This window comes from Danio rerio, chromosome 23 (genome assembly GCF_052040795.2).
Source record: "Danio rerio strain M-AB ecotype USA chromosome 23, GRCz13ab, whole genome shotgun sequence".
NCBI lineage: Eukaryota > Metazoa > Chordata > Actinopteri > Cypriniformes > Danionidae > Danio > Danio rerio.
Genome location: NC_141043.1, coordinates 19,401,824 through 19,426,613, shown reverse-complemented (window position 1 = coordinate 19,426,613; position 24,790 = coordinate 19,401,824).

The following is a 24,790-nucleotide window of genomic DNA, read 5'->3' as shown; positions in this document are numbered from 1 at the left end:
TAGGTGACCATAGGTAGAGGTGAACACCCATTGCACGCGGAGTCCCACAAGGCTCGATTCTGGCACCTCTGCTGTTCAACCTTTACATGCTCCCTCTGAGCCAAATAATGAGAAGGAACCAAATCTCCTACCACAGCTATGCTGATGACAATCAGATCTACCTAGCCTTACTGCCTAATGACTACAGCCCCATTGAGACCATCTACCAGTGTATTGATGAAATTAACAATTGGATGTGCCAAAATTTTCTTCAGTTAAACAAAGAGAAAACTGAAGTCATTGCGTTTGGGAACAGAGATGAGGTTCTCAAGGTGAATGCGTACCTTGGCTTTAAGGGTCAAACAACAAAAAATAAGGTCAAGAATCTTGGTGTGACTCTGGAGTCAGATCTGAGTTTCATGAGTCATGTCAAAGCAGTTAGTAAATCAGCATACTATCATCTCAAAAATATTGCAAGAATTAGATGCTTTGTTTCCAGTGAAGACTTAGATAAACTTGTTCATGCTTTTATCAGCAGCAGGGTGGATTACTGTAATGGCCTCCTCACTGGCCTTCCCAAAAAGACAGTCAGACAGTTGCAGCTCATCCAGAACGCTGCAGCCAGGATTTTGACCAGAACCAGGAAATCAGAGCACATCATACCTATCCTCAGGTCTCTACACTGGCTCCCAGTTACATTCAGAATAGAGTTTAAAGTAATTTTACTGGTCTATAAATCACTAAATGGCCTAGGACCTCAATACATTACATATATGCTCACTGAATACAAACCAAAAAGATCACTCAGATCTCTAGGATCAAATAAACTAGAAACTCCAAGAGTCCAGTCAAAGCAGGGTGAATCTGCCTTCAGCCACTACGCCCCTCGCTGCTGGAATCAGCTTCCAGAAATGATCAGATGTGCTACAACATTAGGCACATTCAAATCGAGACTGAAAACACATCTGTTTAGCTGTGCCTTTACTGAATGAGCACTGTGCTACGTCCGACAGATTGCACTATTATGTTTTTCGTTTTCTTTTTCACTCTTTTATAACCTATTTGAACTCATTTTAATTTGTTTTTATCTGTTTTTAATCATTTTATTGTCTGCATTTTATGTTCCTAAACTTGTCTTTTTTATTCCTGTTTTTTGTAAAGCACTTTGAATTGCCACTGTGTATGAAATGTGCTATATAAATAAACTTGCCTTGCCTTATCGGTCTTTTCATGAGCTGCAATATTAGTTTCATCTCAGTGAATGTATGCTCTTTAGAAATGGTGAACGTGGTATCAGTCGCACGACTGACAGCATCATGACGATTAAATGAAGGATTTAATAAGGTTAGAACATCTTGTGCTTAACATACATAGCTTCAGTGGCAAACACGGTTACCTGATAACTCCAATCCACCAGCTTTACGGTGAATGCTTTAGTCATTTTTATAGCAGACTTTAACCACTGGGAGTTTTTATCCACTCTTTGAGAAGTGTAAATGCTGGATCGACATTCAGCACATCACCAATCAGTAGTGCCATTATTTGTAACTTTAGGTGATTTTTAAAACTAAATCTGCCAATATTTTCATTCTCTGGTTTCAAGCCCTTTACATTTTCGTGGCTGTAGCACCCTGTCATTACACATAACACTGGTTCCTAAAGTAAAGCTTTTTAAGCTGAAGAAACTGATACCAACAGCTAAGGAACAATCATTATGGCGATATGGCATTTTCGAGGGTTAGCTTAGCTACCAGAGCGTTCCGCTTCGGATGGTGAACTTGAATGCAATTAGTGGATTTTTAATCCACATATGGGGAAATGTCAGGAAAGCGCCATAATGACTGCACCTTACCTTCGCCACCGATGAGAGGGTAGCCAGGCATAGTGTGAGCGCATGGTGAGGCGGGCTCTTCCAACATGATCTTTAGCCTTTACTTATGCCACTTTAAAGAAGATTTACGGATTTAGATATATTTTTCACGAGCTGCAAGCGTCTAGATAATTTTTAGGAATTTAAATACAACAGTACGTTGATAAAGCAGTCCCAAAGGGGAGGACGCTGCGGAGGCCACCTGCTACCCAAATAGGGAAATATGATGGCATAAAATATGGACTAGCCCTGAAAAGGGGGAGTACGCATATAATAAGATGGTTAGCGGAGAGGGAAGACACTGGTCTGCCTGTCAGGGGGACTGTACCGTGGCTAAATAAGCAAATGTGATCGCCTAGTGGGGATCTTGCATAGCGAACACCTATACCCAAAATGCGGGCTGACCAGAGGGCACACCTAAAACGTAATGGGCCAGCAAGTGACTCCCCTGCTGAGTCAGTGCTGGGCTCCTCAGAGGAATCAGCTGGGCTCACTTAAGCGGGAAACTTTACTGACAGAGTGAATAAGCGCACTTATCTCCGTGTTAGGGAGAATGGTGCAGCAAGCATGTTTCAACACCTTCACCAAGTTGTTTCCTCAATCACCAAGGGTTACCTAATACCCTTGAGGAAACCGGCTCCACTCGCAGATTGTAAAACCTTGCAAATGTATTAGGTGTCACCTAGCCCGCAGCTCTACTGATGTCTGTTATAGAGATGTCACCTAGCCCGCAGCTCTACTGATGTCTGTTATAGAGGTGTCACCTAGCCCGCAGCTCTACTGATGTCTGTTATAGAGGTGTCACCTAGCCCGCAGCTCTACTGATGTCTGTTATAGAGGCGCCACGTGCACGCACCCAAGAGGACCGGATAATGAGGTTATGCCTTCCCACGTTGATGCCAGCCACCGCATCATAATAAGCGGAGATGGCAGCCACGTAAACTTTGAGTGTGGAGGGCGACCGCCTGCTCTCCAGCTTCTCTTGGAGATAAGCACAATGCAATCCAATGCAATGCAATGGAATGTGAATGACGCGCGTCAATTTCAGCCTCGTATGACTCCAGAGGAGCAGACGGCGGGCGAGCTGAGACATGCGGTGAGAGCGAATACCCCCCTTGCGGTTGATAACACGTGCCAATACAACTGGGTTCCTTTCCACAGGCCCGCAACTGCATGCCCGCCCAGAGGTGGGAGTAAGTCACACATTTGCAAGTCACAAGCAAGTCTCAAGTCATAACCTTCAAGTCTCAAGCAAGTCAACTTTTGTCAGACTCAAGTCAAGTAAAGTCACTGCTTATTTCAAGTCACATCAAGTCAAGCCGTAGCTTGGTCTAGCAAGTCACTTTCAAGTCAATCTAATCTATCTATATATATATATATATATATATATATATATATATATATATATATATATATATATATATATATATATATATATATATATATATATATCATATTTATCATATATGGCAAATTAGCCAGCAGAGGATCGGTAACAGACTTTTATTGGTCATTTTTGTGAATTGCACGACTTTCATACATGTTAAGTTTCATGCCAGTACTCTGGTTTGCTCTCTCTGTGTGTGTGTGTGTGTGTGTGTGTGTGTGTGTGTGTGTGTGTGTGTGTGTGTGCGCGTGTATTTCTGACGGCAGACATGTGAACTAGGAGAACGTTTTTCTCGTATTTCTGACGCGCTTGAACCACATGTGACAGATTATAATGGCTTTAACAGACACATTTCTAAGTTGTGTGTCACAAAAACACTCTGTTATCCATTAAAAACGTTATTTGAAACCCATTTTCGGAGCGCAAATTACCAGTTGTACAGGCTGTAAACGGAAGTTTTTAGCATTCTACCGGAAGACGCTGGTCGCTATGGCGCCCTCCATGCAGCAGCCATGATTGCAGATTTTTGAGATCCATGGTCTGAAATGGTTTCTTGTTTTGCCCAACTTAATTCTTCATTTTTTCCCCCGATAAATTGTTTTTAAAAAGATGCATGTGAAATAACTGGATTATAGCATTTAACAGACTGTTTTATTGCAATCTTTTTATGATTAAACTTAACCCCTAACATGTCAAAACAGGGCAAATCTGCATCTCTCTCTTTCAAGTTCAAAGCAAACTTGAATGCAAAAACATTTTAGATATGTATATAAAATAGCCTATGTATTGGTCTAATGACATCATCAAATTAATCAAATATACAGCAAATGACAAATAAATCACAGAAAAAGGAATGAAAACACAATATCCCTAAAAATATTAATAAATAATCATATTTACAAGATTTAAACGTGTAGATTATATAAAGAAGGCTAATGCTTTGACTTCTAATGGTGCAGGTATATTTTGCAGCCAGTTTAAACGAGTAAGCAGAGACTATTTTCCACTACATCGATTGTGGATATTTGGTTAAAATAGGCGGATACAAAACAGTGTAGAAGAATGATAATAACTGTACAAACATGTCACTAAATATATTTAGACGGCCCGCTCAAGTGTGGCAAGCACTGAGTCAGACTAAATAGTATAAACTTTGATTAGCCATCTTGTTTGTAATCTTTAAACCCGTAAAATAGGCTACTTTGGCAGAGCGCCTTCCATTCTCATCACGGCATTCTGACGGCTGAATAGCAAATGAACCGTTCAAATGAATTGTTCAAATGAATTGTTCAAATGAATAATTTAAAGCAGTTCTTCTGAACCAAATGATCCAGTCCAGATCCAGTTAATACTGCGCATGCAAACTTTCGGTTTTGTTTTGTTTTTAAATGCATAATATATAACAAACGGTTGTGTATTTAACAAAAAAAAGTTTTTTTCCAAGTCATTTAACTGAAGTCCAAGTCAAGTCTCAAGTCATGACAGCCAAGTGCAAGTCAAGTCGAGTCTTTTTTGGACATTTGTCAAGTAAGTCTCAAGTCCTAAATTTTGTGAATTAAGTCTGACTCGAGTCAAGTCGTGTGACTCGAGTCCCCCATCTCTGCGCAACACAGAGCCCTCCAGCTCGTGCTGAAAGTATCTGTTGAAACAACAACATGACTGGACGCCTCTACTCTGGCCTGAAAGAACGAGGGGTCATTTCAAGGGCTGAGGGCTCGGCAACACAGCACAGTAACAGTGATTCGGTGTGTGCCCTTGTGCAATGTGCATCTGGGGACTCGATCGGGAAGCCAGTGCTGAAGTGGTCTCATACGGAGTAATCCGAGTGGCGTGACAGTGGCTGCAGATGCCATATGCCCCGAAAGCCTCTGATATAATTTCAGGGGGACCACTGTTTTGCTGTCTAACTCTCTCAGACAGTTCAGAATTAGCTGAGCGCACTCTCCGGAGAGGTGCGCTGTCATGGTGACCGAGTCCAGCTCCAGCCCGAGAAAAGAGATCCTCTGCACGGGGACGAGTTTGCTCTTTTCTCGGTTGACCTGAAACCCCCACAGGTGGAAGTGCCGGTGTCATCGGGCGTAAGGGCTACCATCTGTTAGACGGATCGCTTCCCCCGCCCGAAGCTTGGATGGAGCGCTTAGAGGAGCGGGAGGTCCGCGGGCCCGTGGGCGACGGATTATCTCTCGCTAAAACCCTCAGATCTGCCCGAGTGCCCGCTGCAGAGCAGGGGACAACTGGGGTGGTTCGCCCTTTTGCAAAGGCAAGCCGCGATCTTTACTGCGCAACAGTCATGGCATCACAATGACGACATGAACTGCCCGCGAGCAGCGCATTAACATGCTGGACCCCCAGACATGTAACGCAGTGCCCGCGCCAATCATCCGAGGACAGGAAACCACCGCATCCAGAAACGCACAGTCGGAGCGCCGTCCTGAAAAGGACGTGCTGCACGACTGTGTTGCTCTTTCTGTGAAGTTTGCAACTTTATACGCACCGCTCTGGAGGACCGGACCCAAAGAACGCCAGGCAAGGGAGAAACCCAGCTCGACCGTCTGCCGCTGCGTGTACACACTCTGGACCGGGAGACTGCTCTCGTTCGCTCAGAATCGCTGGTCACAGCAGGAGGAACCCTCATCGACTCGATCAGAAAGTCTCTGAAGCGAAAAGGATGGCGTCTGCTCGCCCCATGTGTGCTTATATGCTGGGATAATTGGCAATGAAGTACACCTGTGCAAGCTTACGCTGCCAATTCATTGCATTCATTGGCCCGTTCAATACTCTTTCAGACAAGCGGCTTCTGAACCGAATCCTCCCATTTCGAGAATTTCAATCAATCCACTCTATGGCACTGAAGTTCCCCAACCGAAGGGGAACTATAGTTATTGATATCAAGAATTTCAGTTGCACAAGTAATAACTATAGTTATTGATATCAACAGTTGTATTTTCACTAGTAAAAAGTCACCATAGGCTGCCATTCAAATGTAATTGTTGATATCAACAAATTAATTTCTACTAGTAAAAATTGTATTATCACATTTTAGATATCATGAGTTCCCTTTTTGGATATGTGCATAAATTATTGACGAGTGTCATCCTGTCTTCCCTTATAAGCTGGTGTTACAACTCTCGGGACAAACCACATCGCTCACTGATATCCGTTCTATGGTACTACAGTTACTAAAACCCCAAAAATCCAGCAACCCACCCACCCAGGATCTCCCAGAATTTCGGAGAAAAATGTTGGCAGGTACCAGCAGTTTATCATAGAGTAAACATTTTATTGATTGTTTTGTTTCCACCGTTGGCACCAAGAACGAACATAGAACTGTTTTCTGATTGACCAGCAGCACCCAGATGTGCCAGGACAAGGCACTATGCCAGCTGGAAAATGTTGTCGACGGATTTAAATGTAGTTTTGCTAATTATTATGTAGAGTGATTAACTTAACAAACTACATCCCTTTGCTCTTCCCAATAAACTTCCCTTTTCGTCACAATTATTCTTTGTAATCTTTTGTGTAGGCCAGTGGTTCTCAAACTGTGGTACGTGTACCACTAGTGGTACGCGGGTTTCCTTCTAGTGGTGCGCGGAGGAATCAAATATGTCATGTGTACATGCTACATATATTTCAAAATTTAACAAAAAAGACTTATATATAAATATATGATGCCATATAGCCTATATCGAGGCAACATTTCCAGGTGTTGATGAGTTGGCTACTATATGTTATTAACTTTAAGTACAGGATTATTTTTTTCTTTGTTCTTTTTAAAAAAAAAAAGTAACCTACAATTTTAAACTTTTAAAATAACATTTTAAGTTAAATGTTGACGTTTTTAAGTTGTTTTTTTTAATACATATTAAAAATACATATTAAAAATAAGCACAGTGCAGTGTTAATGTTTAGACTATTTATAATGTTTAAAGTGACTGACAATAATAAATATACTTAATAGTAAGAATTAATCTGCCACATTATTGAACTGTGCAAAGCTGTAGGTGCTTTACTGGGCCAACTGCGCTACTGAATTTCAATACTGCTCTGTATGGTGGTACTTGGAGAGACAATTGTTTTCTGAGGTGGTAATTGATGAAAAAAGTTTAAGAACCAATGGTGTAGGCTATTAAATAGCATGAGTGCTAGTAAAATAACAAATGTGTCCATTCTCTAAACATTACATTTACATCACACATGAAAGTGGAATAAGTAATATTTCTATTTATGTATTATGTAACATATGATTGTTATGATAGTACCATATTTGGCTGAGTTACAACTATTAGAAAATCTGGAATCTGCGGGTTTATTTATATATTTATTTTTATTTTTATAGCGCATTTATTGTGTATGGCCATACACCCAAAGTGCTTCACAATCATGAGGGGGGTCTCTCCACACCACCACCAGTGTGCAGCATCCACTTGGATGATGCGACGGCAGCCACAGGACAACGATGCCAGTTCGCTCACCTCACACCAGCTATTGGTGGAGTGGAGAGAAAGTGATAGAGCCAATTCAGTGCAAGGGGATGATTGGGAGGCCATGATCGTAAGGGCCTATAGAGCGACTTTGGCCAGGACACCGGGGTTTCACCCCTGCTCTTTCACGAGAAGTGCAAGGGATTTTTAATGATCACAGAGAGTCAGGACCTCACTCTGAGGGTTCAAATTAATTTAATATTGAGAAAATAGCATTTTAATTTGCCTAAATTAAGGGCCTTCTCACACTATGCTATCTGAACCGTGCTCAGACCCGGATCGTTTGAGAAGTGTGAGTGCTCTAAATCCACATGGTTGGAAGACGTGCGCCTGAGCGCGGTTCACTTGGGCTTTGGTGCGGTACGCTTGTGTATGAGTGCAAAACGCGCCTAAGCCCGAACCTGAAAGCAAGACGTGACTTTTAAGGGACTGTTTCATATGGAGGATTTATTAATCGTTCTTACCGTTCAATAAACGCTAACTATCATAGTTTATTAGTGCCAATCTATAAAGTTATTTTGGGTTGTAAAAAAATGCTTAATTTCATGGTCTTCATTTAAAATTGAGTAGATTAATGCACCAGTACTTGTCTCATATATGTAGCTACATGTTTAAAAGTGGATTTGACACCTATTGTGTGTTGCTAAAATGCACATTTAAAAAGTTACAGGCCAAACTAGCAGAATAAGATTTTAGTTTTTTTTTTTTTTTTTTTTTTTGTAAATGCCAAATTATACACAAGTATGCGTCTTGAAAAAAAAATGCAGTACATATTTTTTTTTTTTTGGAGAACTTTTACCATAACATCTATAAGGGTGCTCTCTTTCCAGAAAAAGTAGTGCCCAGATGTGTGAACGAAAATAATTTTCTAGCCACTTTTTCTTGGTTAACCTTATGGCCAGTTAATCCCTTTTATTAATACAGGGTCGCCACAGTGGAATGAACCACCAACTTATCCTCCAGGTTTTTAAGCAGCAGATGCCCTTCCAGCCGCAACCCATCATTGGGAAACAACCATACACACTCACTCACACACACTTATACACTATGGTCAATTTTAGCATACCTAATTCATCTGTACCACATGTCTTTGGACTGTGGAGGAAACTGGAGCACCTGGAGGAAACCCACGCGAACAACGGATGAACATGCAAACTCCACACAGAAATGCCAACTGGCCCAGCCGAGGCTCAAACCAGCGACTTTCTTGCTGTGAGGCAAATGTGCTACGCACCGCATTGTCTTCTGGTAACAGTGCTTTTTGCATAATTTAATGTCTATTTTCAAATTAAATCAATTCAATTACAAAGCTATTGTGTGAAAATTTGAAAAAAAAATTTGTAATTGTACATGAGATAAAGTGTTACTGTAACGTTTTTGTAAAAAGTGTTGTGAAATGATTCGCAAAATAGATCTTTTGATTTATGTTAAAGTATTTTTTATTCTTTATTGTAAATGGAAATGGTGCATTCACACACAAAAAATAACCTTTTCTAAAAAAAAACATTGTTTAAAATGTATTTGATGTTTTATATTTACTGAAAATAAATTGACCCATGATTTTGGATATTGCAAAATGCTTTTAAAACGTTCTTAAAGGAACAGATTTGACACTGTTAAAGTACGTGTCTTGTCACTGTAATGGTGCCTTCATGGATCAGATTTGCACCTTTGCCCAATATTGTATATGCAGGTTTTAAAAAACAAAGGTACATTTTGGTTTCTCATGGTACAAATCATGTCCTTAAAGGTACAAACTGCAATGGTACAAATTCTTTTTTTTTTTTTTGTCTTAAAGTACAATTCTGTTCCATAAAAAGGTACTGCTCCAGTGACAAGAGTTTGTACCTTCTTTGGTATAGCATTGTACCATTTTTCTATATTACTTTTTTGTCCATTTTGACATACTGTACACAATAAGGTACATTGCCCAAAGAGAAGATTTGTCAAATTTTTAGACACAATTAGTTTTGTTGTCCTACACTCTATTTAAACTAAGGACATCATTTTATCTTATGATAGTCTCTGTCTATTCCAATCTGATATATTGCTTTTTCAAAATAACACCATGATATAGGCAGGTCACAAATAAAGCATTCATTTTATAATTTAATAGTTGTTTGTCTTAAGGTTAAACACATTAATTGTTATGATTATAGATTAAATATATATAAATAAATTAAAAACTGATTTTTGACTAAACAAGAGTCGATTTTGTGCATCCCAAAGAGAATTGTGGGAAAACCAAATCACATGAATATTAATGAGCTCATTACAATAGGTATTTCTACATGTAAAAATTATACTTCTAGATATTAGCAAGAGTATTTGTACTAGTTAAAATATCATTGATGATATAAGTAATTATATTTTCTCTAGTTGCAAAGGGAAATTCAGATATCAGCTGCCTTCATTAATATCAATAATGCATTTGTTTCTAGAAAAATATTAATTACAGATATCAAAAATTTTTTTGATACTAGTTGAAATGCTAATTCTTATTATCAGTTAAATTTATTATGCACCAACACGATACACTCCATACATATGCACACAACCCACTCTATACATATAAACACATGATACACCCTATACATATACACGCAAGATACCTTTCTGTACATATAGACACATACACTCAATACATTTGAACATATGATATACTCCATACAACTACATACATGATACACCCTATACATATACACACATAATACACTCTATACATGTACACACACTAAACACTCTATACAAATACACTCAATACACTTCATACATATGCACACACTGTACACTCTATTCATATACACCCTATACATATGCGATCTCAATTCGACCCCTAGACGATCTTAATCCAGATTCTGTCAATTATATTTTCAAGTTCAGGAAAGAAGCAATGGTGGCCGCACAAGTCTTCACATTGTTTTACATTTGTTGCTCAGCAACGTGGACACCTCCAAATAGTGTTGAAAGTGTCACATGCTGTATTTATAAGATATAATTCACCCAAAAAATGTTATTTCTGTCTTCAAGTAATGTATTTGCGACCGCAAAATCACACGTGACGTGAACTGACCGTCAGCTGTTCTCACAGAGGGGGCGGGCATGCACGCACGCACGCGCCTCTGAATAAAGTCTACTTTAGTGATCAGAACCTGCATATGCTGTAAATAACAACTAATAAAGTTGTAAATAACATTCAGTTTGTGGCACAGAGTGATCGTTTGGGAGCCATGCGGGAAGTGAACTGCTGTTAGCAGTGAAAATGAAACCAAAAGCGTACACAATGTTGCCAGATGTAGCTGACTGATTTCAGCTGAAAAAGTATCCAAAACCCGCCAAAATGCAAAAATACCCATAAATATACACACACGATACACATATATGCACACACACACTCCATACATATACACACAACCCAATATATACATATACACAATACACTCTATACATATACACACATGATAGACTCCATACATTTGCACACATGATATACTCTATACATATACACTAATAATACACCCTTTACATATGCGCACATTATACATATGACACACTCTATACATATGCATACATGATACACTCCATGCATATACAAGACACACCTTTTACATATACGCAAATTATACATTTGACACACTCTATACATTTACACGATACACCCTATACATATACACACATTATACACTCCTGTCAGGATCTGGGATTGAACAAGGGTCTCTGGCGTGAGAGGCGAATCACGTAATCGCTGAGCTACTGGAAGATGGCAAACCAACACAATGAAAGGCAATGATACACTCTATACACATACACACATGATACACCCTATACGTATACACACACTCTTTACATATGCATACGATACACTCTATACATATACACACATGATACACCCTATATGTATACACACATTCTATACATATGCACACAATAAACTCTATACATATACACATGACCCACCCCATACATATACACTCTACACATATACACATGATACACACGACCCACTCTATACATATACACGATACACTCTATACATATACACACGACCCACTTTATAAATATACACTATACACTCTTTACAAATACACACGATACACTCTATACATTTACACTCCCTAAATATACACGAACGATATAGATCTACACATATCCCAATCTATACATATACACAAAACACTCATGATACATTCTACACATATACATACACACACGTGACAGACTTCATACATATGCACACACGATACATGACATACTCTATACATACACACTCATAATGCACCCTATACATATACGCACATTATACACATAACACACTCAGGGCCAGCGCGTCCATAGATTTGTGGAGGCAGTATAGAGAGGGCGGCATCCGCGACACCTCCCTTACCACCTGCGTCCTCAGTTATGTCCGCAACACCTCCCTCACCACCCGCGTCCTCAGATATATTCGCGCATAGACGACAGAATAGAAAGGGCGGCGTCAGCAACACCTCCATCAGCACCCGCGTGTCCTCAGTTGCTCAGGTGGCAGAATTGAGGTCCGCGACACCCGCGCGTCCACAGTTATATCGGCGCATAGAGCGGCAGAATAGAGAGCGCAGTGTCCGCGACACCTCCCTCCCTCCCTCAGCACCCGCGCGTCCTCAGTTATATCCGTGCATAGTGCCCTGGAAAAGAGGTCCGCGACACCTCACTTCATTTTCATAACCGGTCACTTTCGTTTTCACATTGGGGTTGAGGGCCGCATGATCGTCCTCTGCTTAGAGCAGCAGTTCAGCTTGCCTCGGCCCTGAATACACTCTATACATTGTGGTGGGCCGCCCAATTGACAATCAGCATCATTCTGGGAAAAGAGCACACAAGCCACCTGGATGCAATCACGTCGATCGCCTGCACCTGGATCCCATCAGTAGCCCACAAGATAAAACCAGTTCGAAGAAGACAGACGGTGAGAAGCCTCTCCACTAACCTTGACTCTTATGCTGTGTTCACACCAGGTGCATCCAGCTCTGTGAGCTCATAAACTCCTCCAGAAACTGAACCTGGATGACGGAGGCTTTTAGTGGTGCTTCTGACTGAGCCAAGCGTCAGTTTGATGACTTGATGTCGGTGTCGCCTGGAGGATTTCCCCCAGAATACCATCAATAGGTTCTACGTCACAATCACGCCCCCACAAGAGCAAGCTTCTGATTGGTTAACACGGCACGAATGTCTGCGAAAGTTCAGATTTTCGAACTCAAGCGATTCCCGCGAAACGCACGTCAAAAACGAAAAACGCTCAATTCGCGCGTATCGTGCCATTCGTGCGTATCGCGCTGCAGGATGTCTATTTGTGCGTTTGCATTGACTTAACATGGAAATCACTCGCGCTTCACGTGCGTTCCGCATCTGGTGTGAACGCAGCATAATAAGTTCTCTCTCTCATACAGAAAGCATGGAGTGATCGGATCGGGCGATCTGCGTTTCACAACAGCACGGATGAAATCAACACTGGGACCGAGGGAAGTTTACAGAAGACACCTGCACTCCTCACACTTTCACCTCACCTTCACTGTAAATAAAAGCCCTTTGGGGGTGTGTTCACTTACAACTTGTGTCTGCCTTTTCACTCCACCCTGCAACACTGGTGGAGAATGCACGCTTTATAGTAAAATTAAGGAGTGAAATTAAGGATTCCATCAACCGCTGACACTTGTTGTTTGTTTTTGCAGTTTGTCGTCTCGCTTGCTCTTCCTGGAAATCAACGTAATGGAGGAAATACTGCAGCAGCTCGCAATCGTGGCGTACCGGCAACAACAGATCTCAGACCAGATCACTGCCAGACTGGAAAGGACTGAGCAGGTGGTCGAAAGCCTACTGGGCCACCGGGTCGCCAGGAGTACTGCGCAGTGTACACCACCACCTTACAAAAACTCAGTGACCTAGATGACATCGAAACGTATTTACACACGTTTGAGGTCATAGCAACCAGTGGTGTAAAGTAACTAATTACAAATACTCAAAATACTGTTTCGAGTAGTTTTTCTCAAAAAATTTTAATTTACTAAGTAGTTTTAAAAATGTCTACTTTTACTTTTCCTTGAGTACATTTTAAGTGCAGTATTGGTACTTTTACTCCACTACTTTCCTTCAACCTGTAGTTTCTACTTTATTTTTTTCTTGTTTATGGGATATAGAAAAATCTGTCCTGTAATTCCTGTCCAATCAAATCACACATAGAAGGTAAATTGCATCATAATGAACTACGTCAAGACGTGAACTTTACATTACAGCAAACTGTTTGGAAGCATTAAGTGTCCAAGAAGATGTTCAAAATCTTCACACGCATTGACCCAGAGACTGTTTAGATCAGGGATGCCCAAACACAGTCCTGGAGGGCCGATGTCCTGCAGATTTTAGCTCCGACTAGCCACAACACACCTGCATGGATATTTCTAGAAAGCCTAGTATGAGATTGATTAGCTAGCCCAGGTGCATCTAATTGGGATTGGAACTAAACTTTGCAGGACACCGGCCTTCCAGGATTGAGTATGGGCACCCCTGGGTTAGATGCATGTCACTGATGAGAAGATGATGGATATTTACAGTATGATGACCAAAATGGCCTTAAACACCCAGGAGGCACAAGACGTCAACTTAATGTCTGATTGAAATTGTACTCTAACGTCGTGGAGACGCTGAATTTTATTTGGAAATGAAACTTGGGTTTACATCAGAACTCAACGTCAGCCCGATGTCAATGTCCAACCTAAAACCAACTAAATATCAACATCTAAAGATGTTACTGCTTGACGTTGTGTGGACATTACCACTTTGACATCTATCAGATGTTGAATTTTGATTGCCAAAACTGATGAATAAATGTCAGTATTTAACGTCAATAGGATTTTGGTCACTTTCAAACAACCTAAAATCAACCAAATATCAACGTCATTTGATGTCATTATTGGACATCAAAATAATGTTGTCCTTAGACGCTGGCTAGACATTGAATTTTGGTCACCTGACTTCACAACCTATATCTAATCTAATATCAACGTCTTATGACATTGTGTGCCTGCTGGGCAATAACTAAATGCACTACAGAATGTTACATTTACACACACACACATCCACAAATTACATTTAAAAGCATCAACTTTTAGCAGCGTAATACACACTACTCATGATTACTTTTAAAAAGGCTATTTTAAATTTATTTACTTTTAAAAAGGCTTGTTACTCATACTTTGAGTAATATTTACAAGATACTTTTACTCTACTCACACTACATTTTTAGGCAAGTAATGGTACTTTTACTTAAGTATGCTTTTTTAGTACTCTTTCCACCACTGATATCAACTAGAGAGCTGTGGGCCAAAACAGAATGGGTGAGAATCCTATCTCCCTTTTTGACTGGTGAGGCGCAACGTGCTTATTCACTAACAAAATTAAGATTACGAGATATTGAAAGGAGAGATATTAGCGAGGTTGGGGCTTTCTCCCATCAGCGCAGCAGTTCTGGCAATGGTCGTATGATGAACAGCGCTCCGCCCGGGTACAAGCCACACAGCTCTCCAGACTGGCACAGCTTTGGTTACTATCAGGGAACACCACCGCCTCCCAGGTCGCTGAGAGACTGGTGATCGACCGCCTGCAGAGAGCCCTCCCCAGAAAAATTTGCCGCCCCAAGAGTATGACAAACCCCACCAGTCTGGCTACTTTAGTAGAAGCCATCGAGCTGGCAGATGCTTCACTTGCACGGGACGAGGGAGAGTGATCGGCTGCAAACCCCCGAAGGGTACCCCGGGATCGAGCTCGCCGGAGGGTACCTCAAGTACAGTGAGCATGCCAACGGCCCCCTTCCACAGCGGTGAGCCCATGCCAACGGAGCCGCAGTCCCCAGAAGCCCGTGCATGGATGGCCAACCGGAGCCCTACAGTGCATGGTGAAGATAGGGGGAAAAGAGCTGATGGCGGTGTTGGACTCAGGATCCTCTATCACACTAGTCCCACCACATATTATCCTTCCCCAAACTGACTTTAAAGCAACAATGCCAATCACCTGTGTACATGGAGAGATGCACCATGTACCCACATGTCGAGTAACGGTGGCAGCCGGTCCAGGCACCTGGCCGATGGAGGTGGGAATTGTGCGAGACTTACCAGTTCCAATCCTGTTGAGGAGGGACTGTCCCGGATTCCAACAGCTCCTATCCGCCACGATGCAGCCAGCAGGACCACGACAGAGGGAACGGTCTCGCCCAACCTTCATGCTGGCCACAGACAGCGAGGGAGAGGGTGAGTGCACACTTTCAGACTCTAATCCATTTTTTGATCTGTTTCAGAGAATAACCACATGGAGAGAGTTTGGAAAAGAGCAACGGGAAGATGAACGTTTAAAGGATTGCTGGAAGCAAGTCAGAGAGGTTGATGGAGAAGTGCGCATCCCAGGGCCTCACCATCTCCCATACTTCCTGGTCAGGAAGGGTCTGCTCTACTGTATAGCACACGGGGGAGGAGAAAAGTCTGCTGGTGGTCCTGAAAACCAAGACTGAGACTATAATGGAGCTGGCGCACTCACACCCCATGGCTGGGCATCTGGGAGCAGGAAATACCACCCAACACATCCGAGACCGCTTTCACTGGCCTGGCATGGATGCAGAAGTGAAGAAGTTCTGTAGGGAGTGCACCACCTATCAGAGGACGTCTCCGAAGAAACCTCCCCCTCCCTGCTAATACCACTACCCGTCATCGAGGTGTTCTTTAAGCGCATAGGGATGGAACTGGTGGGCCCGCTGCTGAAATCCGCCCGTAGTTATTAACATCCTGGTCATGTACCCGGGTACCCCAGGTACCCCGAGGCAATTCCCCTCCGAGTGACCAATGCCAAATCCATCGCGGAGGAGCTCTTCCAGTTCATCAGCAGAGTAAGGATTCCCTCGGAGATATTAACAGCAGGTCAGAAGATCGAGCTGGAATCCCTGGTCAGTCAAATTCAGGATGTGTTCAGCGATCAACCCGGGCGGACAACTCTAGTGCAACATACCATTCGAACCCCCCTTGGCCAAATAGTTCGGCAACGGCCCTATCGGGTACCAGAGGCCCGCCAACAGGCTATCGAGGAGGAAATAGCACGGATGAAGGAACTGGGAATAATAAAACCATCTAGGAGTCCCTGGTCCCTGGCACCCTCTGCTTCTCCAACGACTTCCGTAAGCTAAATGACATCTCCAACTTCGACGGATACCCAATGCCCAGAGTGGATGAACTGCTGGATTGTCTCTGTGGGGCTCGGTTTATCTCGACATTGGACCTAACAAAGGGCTATTGGCAGGTATCCCTTTGTAAAGAAGATAAGGAAAAGACTGCCTTCAGCACACCATCTGGCCACTGCCATTATAAGGTACTTCCCTTTGGGCTGCATGGGGCACCTGCCACGTTCCAACGATTAATGGACATCGTGCTCTGGCCCCACCAGGATAAAGCCACCGCTTACCTCTACGACGTAATTATTCACTCTGTGCGTTGGGAGGACCATCTGCGAAGGGTGCTGATGGAGCTCCGTCGGGCTGGGCTCACCGCCAACCCCAAAAAGTGTCACCTGGTAGGGTTGTGACGATGAGAATTTTTTTTTTTTTTAATGTTAAAAAATGGAACATTATGTAAAAAAATGTAAAGACTACAGGCTAAATAAAAGCGCATTGTCAGAGCTTAACATCACCGCACGTGTGTCAGTTTACAGCTTTTGTAAAGATCAGACAGCCTACAGATCACACAATCTCAATAAACAACATGTAAATGTATAAATATTTCGATAAGTATTGTTATGGATTATTTATAACTATATGATCTTGCTTTTTGGTTATACAGATAGCAGCTTTGAGCTCTCTTACAAGCGACAGTTTACAGGCGCTGCATAAGGGCGTCTTACACTGTCAGTGGCGGAATACACACAGCACTGGCAAGACGTTTTATTTTTAGTTTTATTTGTTGCAGATTTACGTGTGGTTCCTTTTTAAAAATACCTTTTATTTTTAAAATCTCTCAAGTTAATGTTGTCTATCAAGTAACATAATCTCCCTCGGATTGGAGTTTGGTGCGCAGTAAGACCATTGACCAACACCACCCTGTAAGTTTACACACTGCATAGACTGTAGGTCCACAGTTCTGGTGTGGTATGACTTGCATGTTTTAAATGACATCGAGACATGCTATGTTTAGTTTTTATTGTAAAATATACATTATAACCCAGTACACAGTAAAATAATATGTTTTGAATGGCTTGTCGATTGGTGGCGTATATAGCCGTTAAATTTAAATAGTCTAATTTTCATTAAAATTAAAACACATTAATACAAACTAGCCACCCTTTGATTTTTTTTTGTTTACGTATTACATATTTATCAAACGAAAAAATGCAATTAATTGTTTATTTTGGTTTTATTGTATTAGAATTAATATATTTTAATAGGCTACACAACTCCTACATAACATTGGCTCCAATTGCGTTTTTACAGATATCCTACAAATAGACTTTTTTTTTTTGTCTCAAAGACATTTATGCCTGTTAATTTCAGTGCTGTATTTTGATAGATTTCGCAAAGGCTTCAGCTATTCTACCTGTCAGCTGCACCAGCCTAAATTTTGCGACTTGACTTGTCTTGCGGCTCGATGTCTGAATGAGAGAGAGAAAGAGAGAGAGAGAGATGAGATCAGACCTCAGATTTGATGTGTGGCCGCACGACTTTATTGCAATTTTTAATATTGGCTCATCGAAATGAACTTTTCATTCGATTAAAAGCCGAAATATTGCCAGACAGACGAAGCAACTTTCGGTTTTTGAAGAGAGCGGCCTCAGTTATAAAAGCTGCGCGCACACACAGAATGTGCTCTCTCTTATCGGCCTATTTATCATGGATTTTTTTTTAAATTAAACACATAATCAAGTGCAAAAAAGAATAGCTCAACTTCGGAAATAGTGCTCACTGCGTTTGCCGCAATGTTGTTTCTCTGCAGTTGGCTTATTAATGGCACGGCATTGCTAAATCACTCATTTTAATAAAAAAATTATATATTTATTATTAAACATTGTGAGATGATGGTCGCGTAACTTTTAATATGAGAGTATGCGTTGCGTATTTATGGGCATTGATCTATCCGCGACCCACCCATAGTAAAACATAAAGGTGCGTTGAAGGTGCGTGTATAAATTAGTTATGTTTCCTCTAGATGCTGCCACCTTTGTCAGGCAAAGTTTGCAGATTGCCTCATTAACGTCTTCAGGTTCTCTTTTTGCATTTGGTTTGAACCCAAAATATAGCCAAACAGGCGCTTTTGCATTGCGTTTTGACACTAAATTGTCCGCCATCCTCTTTCTGTAAATTCGACTCCTTTTCTCCTCACGTGATAAATGAAATATGACACATTGTAGCTATGTTCAGATTTTAATTATAGAGCATCGTCTTAAGTAAATTATTTAAAATTATATTTTCCATTTAATTCAAATAAATGTTTAATAAAAAAATAAAAATAAAAAAATCGAATAATTAAAAAAAACAAATGTGTGGACGGTGTCACGGTGGAAAAGTAATGTCACCAGTGTTGCGTCTTAAAACCGGTATCACCGTCAATACCGTCTAACGTGGCAAGCCTATCACCTGGGTCTAGCTGAAACACATTAACTGGGGGGACAGGGGTTAATCAAGCCACAGCCCAACAAAGTGGAGGCATTGCAGCGAGTGGAAGAACAAAACCCATGTAGGTGCATTCTTGGGGTTGGCTGGATACTACCGCTGCTTTATTCCCAATTTCTCTTCGATAGACTGTCCCCTGTCCGACCTGACAAAAAAGGGCCAGCCTGAAAAACAACAATGGTCTGCAGCTGCGCAAAAGGCGTTCCAGAAATTGAAGATGGCCTTAACGTCTGCGCCAGTCCTTTACGCCCCGCATTTCAGCTGCCCCTTCATACTACACACAAACACTTCCGACACAGGGCTGTATGCGGTCCTATCACAGGTCCAGAATGGAAAAGAGCACCCAGTCACATACATCAGCTGTAAGCTTACACCCGCAGAGACCAGGTACGCAGCCGTGGAGAAAGAAGCCCTTGCCATCAAGTAGCAGTCCTGGAGCTGCGCAACTACCTTCTCGGCAGGAGCTTAACGCTGGTGACTGACCACGCCCCACTACAATGGATGTCCTGGGCCAAAGAGACCAACGCCCGCACCACCAGGTGGTTCCACGCGCTCCAGGACTTTCTGGATCAACATCGCCCAGGAACATCCAACGGCAACGCGGATGGTCTCTCGCGGATGTGGTCAGGTTGGGCAGGTTTGTCATCCAGCAAATTGTACCCCCCCTCCTTTCTTCTCTACCCCACAAATTCCCCGTACCAGGACGTCACTTGGGGGGGGCTGGCCGGCCGCCCAATTGACATCAGCGTCATCCTGGGAAAAGAGCACACAAGCCACCTGGATGCAATCACACCAATCGCCTGCACCTGGATCCCATCAGTAGCCAACAAGATAAAACCAGCTCGAAAAAGATAGACGGAGAGAAGCCTCTCCACTAACCCTGACTCTAATGAGTTCTCTCTCTCTCTCTCTCATACAGAAAGCATGGAGTGATCGGATCGGGCGATCGGCATTTCACAACAGCACGGATGAAATCAACACTGGGACCGAGGGAAGTTTACAGAAGACACCTGCACTCCTCACACTTTCACCTCACCTTCACTGTAAATAAAAGCCCTTTGGGGGTGTGTTCATTTACAACTTCTGTCTGCCTTTTCACTCCACCCTGCTACAACATACACATAATACACTCCATACATATACACAATACACCCTATACATATACGCACATTATACACTCCTGTCAGGGTCTGGGATTGAACACAGGTCTCTGGCGTAAGAGGAGAATCAAGTAACCGCTGAGCTACTAGAAGATGACAAACCCACACAATGAAAGGCAATGATACACTCTATACATATACACACATGATACACCCTATACCAGACATGGGGGACTCGAATCACATGACTTGACTCGAGTCAGACTTAAGTTGCAAATTTAGGACTTGAGACTTGCTTGACAAATATCCAAAAAAGACTCAACTTGACTGTCATAACTTGAGACTTGACTTGGACTTGAGTAAAACTACTTTAAAATAACTTGTTTTGTTAAATACACAACCGTTTGTTATATATTAAGCATTTAAAAACAAAACAAAACTGAAAGGTACGCATGCGCAGTATTAACAGCTCATCAGTTCTCAGATCGTTCCGAGAGAATAAGTTGAATTTGCCGGACTGGATCATTCAGTTCATTAAGAAGCACCGATTTAAATGAGTCATTAGATTCATTTAAACGATTCATTTAAACGATTCATTTGCTATTCGGCCATCAGATAATGCTGATGAAAAATGGAAGGCGCTCCGCCAAAGATAGCCTATTTTATGGGTTTAAAGATTACAAAAAAGATAACTAATCAAAGTTTATACTATTTAGTCTGACTCAGTGCTGGTGTTTAGTGACACATTTTTTACAGTTATCATTCTTCTACACTGTTTTGTATCAGTCTAATTTAACCAAACATCCTCATTTGCTGTATATTTTATTAATTTGATGATGTCATTAGGCTAATACATAGGTTTTTTTATATACATATCTAAAATGCTTTTGCATTCAAATTTGCTTTAAACTTGAAAGAGAGAGACACTGTCAGCGGTGCTCATTATTCCTGAATAGGTAAGATAAAGTGGAAGGTTTTTTTTTAACAGTTTTTTTTTTACTTGAACCCATTGACAGTAAACAGTGTATAACATTGTCAAAATAAATGAAATTATTGTAAAAAGTTGAATATGTTTTGTTTGTCGCATATAGTTATCTATTTATGTGATGTGGGTAAAAAAATGGTGTTTCAATCCGGCTACCACCGCAAGTATATTTCAAACCTGTGAGAATCACTAATAGTATTGTATTTGTATGCTAATGTTGAATGTTTATGTTTTTGACATGTTAGGGAATAAGTTTAATAAAAAAAATAAAAAATATATTAAAACAATCTGTTAAATGCTATAGTCCAGTTTTTTTTTTTTTGTACTCGCATGCATCTTTTTAAAAACAATTTATCAGTGGAAAAAAATAAAGAATTAAGTTAGGCAAAACAAGAAACCATTTCAGACCATGGCTCTCACAACCTGTCTGTAGCGCATGTGTGAAAAAGTCTATATATGTTATACAGGTTCAAAATTGCCTTTAGAGTTCATTTTTAGCAAATCATATTACTAATCAAAACATTTTTATTAGAGTTATTGAAATACACAAAATGTCTTCGAGGAAGATGATTTTACTTTTAATATAATTTAAAAAAATGTATCAATTAAAGAAAAAAGGATAATTTGATTCAATCTTTTTTCTCCTAAAAAATGTACCTGTGCACTTTAAGATTCAAGGTTTTGTCATTTAGGGTCTCGTGTATTAATAGTATAATATTTTAATGGCTTTGAAGTAAGCACACACATCCCCCTGAGGAGAAAGCCATCTGATTTTGATATATATAATTGGATTGACTTGAGAGTGACTTGCTAGACCAAGCTACAACTTGACGTGACTTGAAATAAGCAGTAACTTGACTTGACTTGACTCGAGTCTGACAAAAAATGACTTGACTTGCTTGAGACTTGAAGGTTATGACTTGAGACTTGCTTGTGACTTGCACATGTGTGACTTACTCCCACCTCTGCCCTATACATATACACACACTCTACACATATGCACACAACCCACTCTATACGTATACACACATGATACACCCTATACATCTACACACATTCTGTACATATGCACATCATACACTTTATACATATACACATGGCCCACCCCATTCATATACACATGGTACACTCTATACATGTACACATATGATACACACATGACCCACTCTATACATATACACTCTTTACAAATACACACAGTACACTCTATACATATACACACACGATACATCCTACAGGGTTCTTGCACCATTTTAAAAGTATAAAATTTAATGCTTTTTAAGACCTTTTTAAGACCTCAACAAATATAATTTAAGACCCAAAACATATATAATTTCTTTGGAATAGGCTACTCATTTTAACGTTTTTGTTAGATTAAAATAAATTGTGCCTCGTCACAGTATGGATAACCCGCAGTACCTGCCTTTCGGGTGTCTGGTGGTGAAATAAAATTGTTATAGCTGACTGTGAGGGGGCGTCTGAACTAGAGCTGTAGTCCAAACCCAACAAAGATCTTCAGCTCTAGTCTGAACTAGTAACATTGTTAGGTCGAGCTGCAAATAATGCAGGGATTAACCTGGACCCGCTATGACTAGCTGCTGCCACGTCCAGCTGCTGCTTTCCTCCTTTCATGTGATACTCGATGACTTTGAGCGCCATGGTCCCTAACGAAAAGGTCTTTTTGCAGAATTTTCACATTGCCTCTTTGCCACGTCGTTAAATTTACATTCTCCCATCTTTGCATTTTGAACCTCACATCAACAACCGCGTAATGACAGCACGCAGGTGCAGACCGGCGTCAGCGTCTGTACTCTGTACCCGACCTACCGTAATAGCTAATAAATCACGAAGACTGTCATTTCTCTCCTGTTTCACATACTGAATTAATCAACTATTAGATGTTTTACGGTGGACCACTGTGCATCCCTATCGTCATTAAGCAGACCGGCTGAAAATGTAATACCTACAGCCACTTTACGGTAAAATGTAAGACAATTTAAGACCTTAATTTCCTGGATTTTAATTTAAGACATTTTAAGACTTTTTAAGGACCCGCGGTAACCCTGCCCTATACATATAAACTCCCTAAATATACACAAACGATACACATCCCAGTCTATACATATACACGATACATTCTATATATATACATTAGGGATGTAACGGTATTGTAAATACCGTCATACCGCAATATTAATTTTTTTCGATATTACCGAAGTCGCATGACTCGGTAAAACTATAGGTCTTCTGAGAAAATTTGCTCAGGCGAATGAAGCGAACGGGAGGTAGCGAAAACGTTCGAGGTTACTAAAGTAACCCTTCGTTCCCCGAGGAGGGGAACGGAAGCACTATAAGTGGATTTGATTGTAAAATCCACGCATTGGGAGGTTCGGTTCAGAAGCTACTCGTCTGAAAGAGTATTGAACGGGCCAATTAAGAATGAATTGGCAGCGCAAGCCTGCGCAGGTGAGCGGCATAAGCAATCAACTGAGTATATAAGCTCACCTGGCGCCAGCAGGCGCTATCCTTTTTAAGCTGAAGAGACTTTCAACAGCTAAGGGACAGTCATTATGGCGACGGAGTATAGTGCTTCCGTTCCCCTCCTCGGGGAACGAAGGGTTACTTTAGTAACCTCGAACGTTCCCCTTCGGGGGGAACTTCAGCACTATAAGTGGATTTGATTGTAAAATCCACGCATTGGGAGCCCATTGAAAGCGCCATAATGACTGCACCTTATCAACACCCCCGATGAGGAGATAGTCAAGCAAGCGTGACGCACCCACATCATGGGGGGCGCGGTCCTCCAACGTGTCCCTGGCCCTAATTTATCCTACTTCAACAGAAGTTTTACGGATTTATATATATTTTTTGGGAAGTCGTGAGCATCTAGATAATTCTAGGAAAATACGACAGTACGTTGGGAAGCGTGCAATCCCGATAGGGAGGACGCTGCGGAGGCCATCCGTTACCCAAGGGGGGATAGATGGCAGAATTTACATATGGACTAGCCCTAAAAAGGGGGAGTACGCATAGCAAAAGAGTGGTTAGCGGGGAGGGAAGACACGGGTCCGCCCAGGGGGGGGGGACTTAACCGTGGCTGAATAAGCATATGGGATCGCCTAGTGGGGACCACGCATAGCAGGCACCTTTACCCAAAACGCGGGCTGACCAGCGGGCAGACCTACAACGTAGTGGGCCAGCAAGTGACTCCTCCGCTGAGTCAGTGCTGGGGGCCACGGAGGAATCTGCAGGGCTCACCTGACGGGGAACTTTACTGACAGATAAAAAGGCGCACGTATCTCCGTGTTAGGGAAAAT